The sequence below is a fragment of the Nerophis ophidion genome, linkage group LG10 (genome assembly GCF_033978795.1).
Source record: "Nerophis ophidion isolate RoL-2023_Sa linkage group LG10, RoL_Noph_v1.0, whole genome shotgun sequence".
Taxonomy (NCBI): Eukaryota; Metazoa; Chordata; class Actinopteri; order Syngnathiformes; family Syngnathidae; genus Nerophis; species Nerophis ophidion.
Genome location: NC_084620.1, coordinates 16,798,896 through 16,811,745, shown reverse-complemented (window position 1 = coordinate 16,811,745; position 12,850 = coordinate 16,798,896). Strand labels below are relative to the sequence as shown.

Below are 12,850 nucleotides of genomic sequence, written 5' to 3'. Positions count from 1 at the left end.
GAGATTGCTATTGATGAGAAATTGTCTTAAATCAAACATAGAAAAACTAGTGGCTAAACTTACAATTAAATTGGGTTTTTCCTTTTAAAAACAGTCCAGTTTTTCCTTCAAACAATTGTATGCCTTTGCTAGATTATGGGAACTTGCTTTTTATGAATGCACCCGACACTTATTTGAAAAAAAAACTGGGTACTGTATATACTGTTTTGTAGATGGACCTCTCAAGGTAAACTTGCTTAGAAAGACACTTTCCTTGGACACTGATGGTTGAGTTACAGTTTTCTCACATATCCATCTTCAACCGTAAACACCTTGGTTACTTTAGCCAGTTTCCATTCCGTCTGAGGTGCAGTGTCCTCTACATTCACAATGTCATTTACCTTTGCATTTCTCTGTGTCTTAGTCCATTTTTTCCTCTGTTGCAAGTTCAACAGATACTCCTCCTTCCCTCTAGACCAGAACTTGTTTGCCATATACTGCACTTTACGCCATCTGTTGCGAAGATAAATGTCTTCCTTCACAAACTCTGCTGATGGTGGTAAGACAATTGAGGACTTCATGGTCATAATGTGACCATGGAATCATTTAGGGAGTGAACTGTTAAAGGCCTGCTGTTTATGATATCCATGACTTCACAAAGATAGGTAAGCAACGATGATCCATCAAGTCTTTAGGATGAATGATCCAAGATAGATGTCAAAACACTCCTTATTGATCATATTTGTCTTTGCCAGACTTCTCCCATATGGCTTGCAGATGGTGGGTTTATAACAAATTTACAGCAGAGTTTATTTTAAACGTTCTTGATCCATCATCTTCATCGCTTCAAAAAACTCATTTTTCGCACAAAAAAAGTTGGTACCAAGGTCTGATCAAAGTTGACGAACATTACCACGTGTGGAAATTAATGCACAAAAGGTATTGATAAAAGCATCAGTCGACATGTCGTCAAGCAGTTGCATTTTAACAGGCGAGAACACAAACAGGTGAATAAAAGGGGATAGCGCTTTAGCTCTCTCCTTCCTTCTCCTTCCTTCTTTAACGTGAAATGTGCCAAAGCAGTCCATTCCACAATATGTAAAAGAACGGGCTGACTCCAAACTTTCCGGAGGTAAGTCTGCCATCTTTAGTGATTCAGAACATCTCCTGAATCTTCGACACTTCACACACTTGTAAATGTGAGATGACACCGTGTGACTGCATCCAAGTATCTAGAAGCCATTAGCTCATAGTTCATTTGTTGTGTCACGCCCTTGGTGACGCACGTGCTGATGATAATATTAAAAATCAATGATATGTTACTTGTTCTTGGTAAAATTGCTGGATGTTTTAACACGTGGGTGCAAATCAGCATTCTTTGGCCTACCTCCTACTCTAAGAATACCTTGATCGTCCAAAAAAGGATTCAGTTGGTGCAGTTTGCTGGTTTTATCCTTTATCTTCATTTTTTTCTTGCTTTGGAGAGTGAGAATTTAATCAGGAAATGGTTCCCTTTAAACAAGTCTTATAATGGTTACTTTTGCCTCCTTTCTTTCTTGCAGAATTGTGGCTTCATTGGATGGTGTTATCAAGCCTTTAAACTCCTTAACACATCGCCTGAGTCTCGCGACAGCTTTGGTTACTTTATCCCAGCTGGATAACTTTAAAAAACGATTAAGTAATTAATTTTCCACCGTGGAAGTCTAGTGTGTCACAGCTTTACGAACTTCTGGGTCTTCAATTAAATTTCCCACCCTGATGTCTTCACAGGGAAGATTGTCACCCCACAGAAACTCTGGACCAGTAAACCAGTCAGATCTAATGAGCTCTTTTGCTTTGAGACCTCGGAATGCACAATCTGCTACAAAGAAGTGAAATCTTATGGCATCATTGCTGACATTTACAAGGTCAACCTTTGAGTTCATCCAGAAAAAATCCTGGGCATTTATTTCCAACTCTTTTCGAGGTAGCTCACTTGTATGTACAGCAACAACTGCTGCTGACAATTCAAGTCGTGGTACTGTGGTGATCTGGGTTGGAGAAACTCGAGCCTTGCCTAATACAAACGAACAGTGGATTTGTTGTAATGTATTAATTGCTCTGAGGTAAACACATAGTCCATAACCTGTAGTACTTGCACCGCAGAAGTAATGAAGTTGAAAGCTTGTCATTTTCTTAAAATCTGCTGGGAGATAACATTGGTGAACTTTGACATCAGCTAGGTGTTGCATTTCTAAAAGCCAGGCCTAGCATTGTATCCCAAGATCCACAGGGAGTGGCTCATCCCAGCGCATCTTGTCACGACACATCTGTTGAACTAATTGCTTTCCAACCAAACTGAAGGGCGCCACAAACCCAAGTGGGTCAAAGATGGAACTTACGATCGATAAGACTCCTCTTCTTGAGAACGGATGCTCATTCATGACGACCTTAAACAGGAAAATATCTGAAGCGACACACCATTTGACATCTCAGGCTCTTTCAATCTGTGGCTCACCAAAAGCCAAGTCTTGAATTTGCAAAACTTTAGCGTGCTCTTCTTCTGTAATTGATTCAAGAAGTCTTCGAGAGTTTGAAACAAACTTGTGTAGACATAACCTGCCAGAGCTACAAATCTGTCTTACTTCACTGACGAGCTGTATTGCTTCTTCTTCGGTTGCCATGTTTACCAGACCACCATTCACATAAAAGTTTATTTTAATAAAGCGGATGGATGCTTCATTGAAGAGACCTTGTCCTTGAGGGGCAATGTGTCTTGGACAAAAGTTTGCACAGCCAGGTGAGGAAGCTGCTCCAAATAAGTGCACTCTCATTCGGTAGATAGATGGTTCTGAATGAAAGTCCCCATTGTTCCAGCAGAGAAACCTAAAGTAATCTTGCTCTTTTGAAACATGAAACTGGTGAATCATACGTTCAATGTCACATATTACTGCGACTGGACCCTTGCGAAAACAACAGAGTACAAATAGCAAGGTGTTTGTCAGTTCTGGCCCTGTGAGCAGATGGTTATTCAATGACATGCCTTGGAACTTCACTGAACAGTCGAACACGACTCTTATCTTTCCTGGCTTGTGTGCATGATACACTCTGTGGTGAGGGATATACCAAGCAGGAACTTTGTTAACTTCTTCTTCTGGAACTTTCTTAGCATCTCCAAGTGCTATTGTTTGTTGCATGAACTCTGCATTATCCTTATGATATTGTTCATCTCTCTCAAATCTTCCTTTAAAGCACTTGAGACGATGTTCTGCACATTTTCCCTTGTTTGACAGACTTGGTTTATTTTCTTTGAATGGTAAAGGCATTTCACAATGACCTTCAGCATAGATCCTTATTCCATTTTCCATTATTGATGTGAAGCGCAGGTCGTCTTGGGAACAGTGTGCATCCTCTACCTTTCTTTCGCAGAAGTCAGATTCAAGCACCTTTGTCGCATCTGCAGGAGTAAATCATTCTTTGACATGCCTTCGACATATGTACTTCACTTCACTTGTTAGGTCAGGACTTGATGATGAGCACGGTGTCACTTGTTTGACAACAACAGTATGGCTACTTTCAATTGCATCACCATAATCAACACTGGAAATGACGGTCGATAATGCTCCATCCAAGGTCTGTTCTTACAGCAACTGGCTCATCATCTTTTCCTGATAAAACCTCTCTGGGCAGAAGAGCTTGAGAGCAGTTAAAGCCTATGAGCAGTCCAGTGACGTCCTGTCAGGGGAGGCAAGGGAGGCAGTGCCTCACCTGCCACCAGGTGGCTTAACCATGAGATGTTCCAAAACGAAGTAATAAAATAAAATAAGTTTTAATATTTCTCTTTTGGTTTATGCTTTCTATGTGAATTTGGTGTGGTTCCTGCATATTTTGATAATTTTCATGGTCAAAATCACGGAAATTCCATGTTTCCTGATCAAAACAATGCATCAGAAGTGAGGCAGACACAGGCGGTGCCTCCACGGCTACACACAGTGTGTATTTGGCGTGTGTGCGAGGGGGCGCGTGCTTGTTGCCACGTGGAAAAGGCAGGTCTTGAGGCACAAAGTACCTCTGCCTCAAGGTAGGGGGCCATATATTGTCAAATTGCAGTTCCACACCTCAGCAGTACTCCGACTCGTCACACTGGGAGAAGTGGGGGCGCTCAAGCTAGCAGACACAGGTCTCTCCTGCGGAAGAGAGCATTTTTTTCTTTTCACTGTATCTAAAACAAACATGGCATTTTATTTATTTTTTTTGTCCTGTCCAGCTTCTCAGGCAAATCATATAGTTGATGTAGATGCCCATATCGGCTGTTCAGATTTACTTTACAAAAGAGAAGTGTAGGATACTTCTCTTTTTGCCTTATTTCAATTTGACTTTATTAAATGTATTTATATTATTTGGTGCAGCCGGGCCGGAGCAGGAATGGATAGAAAGAGGAAAAAGGAAGACAGAGGGGGGAATTGTGGGGATAAGAGGGGGATTAGACGGAGAGACAAAAACAACAACAGCAAACACAACAATAACAACAACAACAATAGAACAACACCAGCACATACAATATGTACAAATATGATCGTAAAAGTGATAGCAAATAAGCAGTTAGCGAAATAAATAATAATATAGTAATGACAATGAGCATTTTTACACTAAAACTGGAGCAATGTAAATACCAATAGAAAAAGCGCTATTGATCATGAACAAAACCAATAGTTTACCTCTATTATCAACAATACAGTTGTTCAAATGCAACAATACGTATACATAACGATAGCTAGAAAGATGATAAAAAAATAATAAAATAAATGAAATAAAAATAAAAAATAAAAATACCGAAAGATGAAAGGGAAGAGAGAGAGGCAACCTATATTAATCTTGTAGATTGTTATAGTAACAATGGGTTAAGCTTTGTCAATATGCCATGTGTTACCCAGTTTACCCTAGGGAAACAACGTTGATATATGTTTGATGAAACGTGATTATGTGCATGAGTGTATGTATGTATATGTACTTGTATCCGTGTTGTGGAATAAAAGCATCCAACTTGTAGTCCAGTTAACCTTTGACTTGAAATGATTGTGCTTTTAGAAGACAACTTTGAATGTTTTGACTGTGCAAGCTCTTTCTGAGTGTCCAAACCTTTCGCCTTGTCTTGATAAACAAATGTGCTGTCACTTTGATTGTCCAAGAGTGCATATGCGACCAGTTCATTTTCTGGATGGCTTATAGTTGACAACTACACTGGCATAACTGTAGATGTATGTGTACTGTTCCTGTCTCCTACGACTTGGTTGGATTTTGCTTCATTTGAGGTTTTCATGGAATATCAAATTCCCTTTATTGGTTGCGGGCTCTGTTTTAGTTAATCTGCCTGACGTGGTTTTCTTCCTCCCACCTTACCGCGCTCTTCATGCAAGCATGTAGGATGCTTGCCCTTGCACAGGTCACAAACATTTCCTTTCACAGCTCTGTTAATAGCCTCCTGGTTTCAAGCAACCAAAACACAACCACTTAGAGTGAACAAACTTAATTAGTTCAGTTATCGTCTTGTCCATGACTTTGTAACATGTGAGAATTTTTTGACCTGACTTTTTACAAAACACACACACCTTGGCAGTATCTGTCTTAACTTCAGAGCTGCTTGCCAACACCTTTGTGCCAATGTTTCGGGTCTTGGGTTGCTTGTCCTTGTCATGTTCATTTAACTTTAGTGCATGAAGAGAGGTCACTGGATGACAGGCAATTTTAGCTTCCTGAACGACAAACCGAACAAAATGATTGAAGTTAGAAAAAGCATTGGTGTCTTCTTCAGTTTCGATGACTTTTCTGTTCCATTTGATGGTTAACCAATCGGAAAAGCTTGGACAGCATTTTTTTATTTTCTCCACAGTCATTCTCTTGATCGTTGACATTGTAGCTAGACAACCTCGATGGAAGTCTGAAAACTCAATCTGGACATTGTCTAGTGGTCCTATCTTAGGCCACAACATGAAATTGTCCCTGAAGGCTTTGGCAATAACGAATGAGCTTCTGTACTGCTCTTCAAGTAGGTCCCATGCTGCATTGGAAACTTAAATCTGTGCCTTAGAGGAAATAGCTTTCCACTGCTGTCCTCGCTGGTCCACCAATGTATTTATGGAGGTAATAGATCTTCTCATTAACTGGAAAATGTTTCCTTCCTATCAGTGTTTGAAATTAAATCTTTCAGTCCTTGTACCTGAGTGGATGGCTCTCCATTGAACAAAGATAGCTCAGATACCGGCAAACGACTTGCATTGATGGATTCTGCTATTGCTTCTGCAAGTGTTAGTGCTGTTCTCTCGGGTTTTGATATAGTCAAACTTTGCAACACTAGAGGCCCTAGGTGCTTGTATGTTTGTGGAACCCCGTGATCGTGGCATGTTATGCTCTGAAAGCTCATCCAGTTTGAGTGAAGATTTCCTCTGCGATGGCTTCCAATTACACAGAATATCTGATATATCGTCATCAGAATTTACTTGTTCATAAACTTGCAGTGGTGCCTTTGCAGCATTTATCTTCTTAATTGTCTCTGAGCGCTCGATTTGTCTGCGCTTTTCTTCTGAAGCATTTTGTTTTACAACATTTTCTGCTTTTTGTAGTGCAAATGTCCTTTTATTCTCAGCTTCAAGATAGTCAAGCTTCTGCTTATCACGCTCCATTTATTCTAACATCTTTAAAGTCTGCTACTGCTTCTTTTTTCCCTGTAAAAGACAGACTTGAATGTCCTGAGCCTCTATTGGACCTATAGAATGATGAAGACAAGATAACTGAGCTAGCATTTCTCCAGTTACCTAGTTTGTTGATGGAATGTTTGGCTCCACCTTGAGGCCAATTCCATAGATACTGCAAAAACCGTGTGGAGACAACGTGACAAGTGTCAACTCTGCGTCTTGTCTCTGCATCAAATCGCTCGTGATGTCATAGCTCGTTCAACATTTGCTGAAGCAGTGTCTATTTTGCCCTGACAAACTTGTGCTTCTTCTTGAGAAAGAGTTTGGTCGAGTGTTCCCTTTATTTCTTTAGCAAGAGCCTTCCATATTTTGTAATTAATCGTGAAGCTTCTTTGACTTTTCGTTGTGGAGCTCTTGACCCTTTTCGATGAGTCTTCAGGTCCTATGGCATTTTCGCAATTCCTCTTTGATAGCAGATTTTGCAAGCTCAGTGTCCTTTGCTGAGCTTGCAACTGAATGTTTGTCACAGTGTTTTTGCACCCCATCATTAAAGTAAAGTACCAATGATTGTCACACGCACTCTTGGTGTGGCGAAATTATTCTCTGCATTTGACCCATCACCCTTGATCACCCCCTGGGAGGTGAGGGGAGCAGTAGGCAGCAGCAGTGCCACGCCCAGGAATCATTTTTGGTGATTTAACCCCCAATTCCAACCCTTGATGCTGAGTGCCAAGCAGGGAGGTAATGAGTCCCATTTTTAAAGTCTTTGGTATGACTCGGCCTGGGTTTGAACTCACAACCTACCGATCTCAGAGCGGACACTCTAACCACTAGGCCACTGAGTACGTGGCCTATTAGCATTACTATCAGAATTTGACATTTTAAGCACACCCTTATTAGATTGTTAAAAGCCCATTCACAGTGCAACACTTTTTTACATTCAAGTAATAACGTGCACTGCGATGAGGTGGTGACTTGTCCAGGGTGTACATCGCCTTCCGCCCGATTGTAGCTGAGATAGGCGCCGGCGCCCCCCGAGAACCCAAAAGGGGATAAGCGGTAGAAAATGGATGGATGGATAATATTGTGCAATAACATGTAGTCAGTTCCTGCGACAGTTAGACATCAAGTAGTCACTTATGTTTGAAGTATCCTAATTGTAAATAGCTGATTAAATATATACTAACTTTAAATTCACTCATTTTTACACAAGAACATTTCACTCTTTCACACTGATGGAGACTCTTATAACCTTGTTAAAGCTATTTCACTTACAACATTTAACTTGTGTAAATTAATTTGTTCTTATTGGAATAACCACACAATGTTTGTTTTATCTCCAGTTGCTACTTGAGTTAATAACTTGTCCTTGGTGTAATGTGATGACACCTGAGAAACTTGCTTGGAGCTCAGTCCAACCTGGCGTAGAACATGTCTTCTCACCGCGCGTTGAGCTGGCTTGAGTTCTCACTGTTACTCCCTCCAGTCAAAAGTACCAGACCAAATGTTCCTTTTTTCAACAGGCATTTGTTGATGTTGAGCCTGCTGTGAGAACAGTACAAAATATACTATTAGAACACAATACAACACAAGATGATTCTCATAGGAGGGACATCCATCCATCCATTTTTCTACTGCTTATTCCCTTTTGGGGTCGCGGGGGGCGCTGGCGCCTATCTCAGCTACAATCGGGCGGAAGGCAGGGTACACCCTGGACAAGTCGCCACCTCATCGCAGGGCCAACACAGATACAGACAACATTCACACTCACATTCACACACTAGGGCCAATTTAGTGTTGCCAATCAACCTATCCCCAGGTGCATGTCTTTGGAAGTGGGAGGAAGCCGGAGTACCCGGAGGGAACCCACGCATTCACGGGGAGAACATGCAAACTCCACACAGAATGATCCCAAGCCTGGATTTGAACCCAGGACTCCAGGAACTTCGTATTGTGAGGCAGACGCACTAACCCCTCTGCCACCGTGAAGCCTAGGAGGGACATAAAACTCATATTTGCTACTCAAATAACTTTTGACTTAACCAAATATCGTACGGCGCACATATATCATCTAACAGGCTAACTGTTAACATGCAAATGAGCTAACACTTAGCATATTAGCTTTGAAAAACGTCAAATTAAAATCACAGTCAAGGAGTACAAAAAAGGACTGCTATAACGTTGCCTGATTGGCTGCATTCACTGGGAGGGTGAATACATCCTTTTGGGTCGTTATGTTGGCAACTTGAGAGGGATTTTGTTTTCCTGTGACAGTGTAACATTGTGCATCAATCATTAATGTTCCACACCCCAACACGTACAGAGCAAACATTTGTTCCGCCACCGAATGAACCCACATACCGTATATTTACAAAGTTATACAAAAACAATGTATTGCGAATAGAATTATTTTTACACTTCACAAAATGTGTATATAAACACAACACTTCAAAACTATCTGTTGGCAGCTACAACATCCTTGGTGTGTTGGTTCCTAGAGCCAACATAAGACTCTACAGATAAAAAAAGCCAGATTTGCTGCTCCATGGTCATGGAATGAAATACAAAAGGATTTGAGGCCACCTGAACTGATCACTTTGGGTGAATTTCAGGCTATTTTAAAAGGATTGAGAAGCTGTCTCGATTGGCCACTGTATTTGGTTTAACTTGTTTTTATTCAAATGGGTTTTATGTTTATGCTGTAAGTAATTATTCCTCTTAACTATTGTGCGTGTGACTGCTCCTGTTTTTTTGTTGTATTTATTTACAAAACCTGTTTATTTTTTTTTCTGGTAAATCACAAGTAATTTTTTACTTGGGTAAATGAAAGAAAATGAAAATGAAACGTTTGATCTTGAATGGGATTGTGCTGAAAATCTTAATTTCCCGTCCGGGATTAATAAAGTATAAGATTATTTAAGATTCTGATTCTGAAGTGACAAATCAAAACGCCAGAATATTTAAATTTTCCTTCTGTCAAGGAAAATATTTTGTGTTAGAAAAAACTTCAGTGTGTGTATAAGTATTTTTTGAGCACATTCAACAATTTCTTGAGAATTATAATCATGATCATTTTGGTCACAGTAACCATGACATGAAATTTTCAAATTGGTAAATCCCAAATTTGGTTGCAAATTGCTGAAAACAAGCATTACAATTTGCCAAAAAAAACGGTGTTACCTTCCAACATGACAGGCTAGGATTTATTTTGTATCTTGCCAAGTTTTTCGTGTACCTGTGCTCCTCTGCTCCATTGATGCTGATGATACCTGTTTTTCATTCTATTTTTCCAATATTGAAAAATATTTTTACCCACATGTCACCTTCCGTCTCTGCATCCTAGGGTCAAGACGTAAGGCAACATGCGCTGCCATGACAAAAACGTCAATCTTTCAAGACAGAAGTTTTACTTTATTAATCATAAACTGTCAAACTTCACTTCCGGGCATCTCGTAAGTATAGTTTTACTTTATTTGTGTTGTGTTTAGCCTAATTTTACAGAAATTATCTAAATTTTTTTACACTATTTTGACAGCTGGTAATTTTAATATTTTCCACTACTAGGGGATTGCATCGCTCTATAATACACGCGTCTTCAAAGGTTGAGTAGTTTTACTTCATTTATGTTGATTTTAGCTCTATTTTACAGTGTTCAACTTTACTTTTTAAATTTCGTCTGACAGTTAGGAATATTACACTATAGGAAGACCGCATTACATATTTGATGGTGTGAGTTGTTTTACTTTAGTTCAGTTTTATTTAATAGTGTAAAGTGTTTGCTTTCACATTTATACTTTTATCACAGTTAGACATGATAAGGTGGTGGTAATAGGTAACAATATTGTTCTATATTATAAGCATCTTTAATGGCAAAGTAGTTTTACTCTATTTGTGTTGTATTTATTTTCATTTTACAGCAATTAACTCTGCTTTTTACACCTGACGACAGTTAGTAATGTTAAACTGTTAACACCACCAGATGATAATATAGCTCTACATTACAAAGATCTTCAAAGTACTGCTTTAGTTATGTTTTATTTCCTATCAGTAAGTTTCTAAATTTACTTTATACACTTGTGTAACAGTTCTAAATGGTACATTGGTGGTATTAGGTAACACTATCACTCTACATTTTCACAGGCAGAGTATTTTTTTTTTTACTTTATTTTTGGTGTTTTAAGCTTTATTTTAGTGTTTAACTTCACTTTTACAATGAGAAATCTAAAAATGTTCACCAGCAGAACCTCAAATCGCTCTGCAACGCATATTTGATGGTGTGAGTCGTTTTAAATATTGGAAAGTATTGCTTTTTACGCTTTTATTGAAAGGGACAAGCTGTAGAATTTGAATGGATGGATGCTACAACTACTAATACTGGGTGCATTAGAAGGATATTTCAAGTAAGAGTAGTTTTTCTTTATTTGTATTTTTTGTTGTAATGTTTGTATTATACAGAGATTAACTCCACCTTTTACACTTCTGTGATAGTTAGTAATATTAATTTCTTAGAGCTGTCACAATGGTGGGGGGGGTCTCGGCTTACTGCGGGGTCGTTCTCCCAGGAAGGCAGACGGACTGTTTTGGTAAAAACATGATTTAATTTTAACTACAAAAAGTTACAAACAAAAAAGCGTTCACAGCGGAGGCACAACTTGGGCTAAAGAACAAAACTAGGGCATAAACAGACTATGAACATAAATCAAACAAAACTTACTTGGCATGGCATGAAGCAGAAAACTATGGCAAGGCAGGACTAAAGTCAGCACGGAGCAAGAAAAGGTCACAACGACGCCAGGCCGACCAACAGAAAAAGACACGCTTAAGTAACAGCGACATGATTACACAGGTGCGTGTGTCCAAATGAGCAACAGGTGAAACCAATGGGTAACCATGGAAACAAAACAAGGAAGTGGAAAAAAAACAGGAACTTAAAGAGTCCAAAGGTCAAACAGCACCTGGTATTCTTAGGTAGTCTCCCATCCAAGTCCTAACCAGAACAGACACTGCTTAGCTTTGTGAGCAAACAAGATCAGGGATGCTCAGGGTAGTATCGCCATACAACATCCCGATTAGACTTGACAACAGCAGCATCGCTTTCCATTACAAGTGTCTTCAAAGGCAGTGTTGCTTTACTTTGTTTTAGTTTACTGGTTTCCTTAATTTTTTACAATGTTTTGAGAAGTATTGAAATGCAACACCACAAACGGCGTGGCGCGGTTGGTAGCGTGGCCGTGCCAGCAACTTTAGGGTTCCTGGTTCGATCCCCACCTTCTACCAACCTTGTCACGTCCGTTGTGTCCTTGAGCAACCTGAGGGTTCCTGGTTCGATCCCCACCTTCTACCAACCTTGTCACGTCCGTTGTGTCCTTGAGCAAGACACTCCACCCTTGCTCCTGATGGGTCATGGTTAACGCCTTGCCTGGCAGCTCCCGCCATCAGTGTGTGAATGGGGGAATGTGGAAGTAGTGTCAAAGCGCTTTGAGTACCTTGACAGTAGAAAAGTGCTATACAAGTACAACCCATTTACAAAGAGACCCTCTTGTTGTAAATTGTATATTTCATGGCGTAAACTGTTTTACTGTACTTCATTTTAGTTTTATTTAGTTTTACTGTACAGTGTTTAACTTTGCTTTTTACCCTTTTGGGACAATTAGTTATTAAAATGCTGCGCAACAAGGAGAATGTATATTGTTCTGAATTGCATATTTCATAGCATGAGTTTTATTTTATTCTAGTTAGGTTTATCGCACAGTGTTTATCCTCATTTTTGTGTATTTGTGATGGGTATCAAAATGTTACACCACTTAGGGCCTGATTTCCTTAATATTTGCGTGTACTAAGACATGTAAAAACCTGATGGCACACGCAGAGCTGTTCCAAACATGTGCAAATTGGATTGCATCCTTTAAGTGAGCACAATGAGTGAGGCGTGTGAGTGGTTTTGCGTCTGTCTTCCTTAATATGCAAAATATGTTCTGATCATCAAAACATCTACAATACTGGGAGGAGAACATTTAAATATTTAACACGCACAGTCTGATTTATCAACACTCATCACTGCTTTGCCAGCACTATTTAGCTTTTTATTTAGCAGTTGTCAGACGGATGTGCAAACTGACTGTTCCACACACGGCTGCAGGATCAGTGCTAGTGATGGAAAGACACGATGGCATACTTGCCAACCCTCCCGGATTTTCCGG

At 39.7% G+C, this 12,850-nt stretch overlaps 1 long non-coding RNA gene across 2 annotated transcripts; it reads right to left on the bottom strand.

Annotated features, from left to right (window-relative positions):
• Positions 1-4,265: 4,265 nt before the first annotated feature.
• LOC133559853 (uncharacterized) lies at positions 4,266-11,468 on the bottom strand. 2 transcript variants are annotated; one of them, XR_009808292.1, is made up of 4 exons: positions 11,365-11,468; positions 8,040-8,195; positions 5,568-5,711; positions 4,266-5,468 (listed from the first exon to the last, which is right to left on the bottom strand). It is a non-coding gene; the product is annotated as an uncharacterized LOC133559853 (long non-coding RNA). The 2 variants fall into 2 exon arrangements; XR_009808293.1 differs by lacking the exon at positions 4,266-5,468 and having other exon boundaries at positions 5,498-5,711.
• Positions 11,469-12,850: the final 1,382 nt, after the last annotated feature.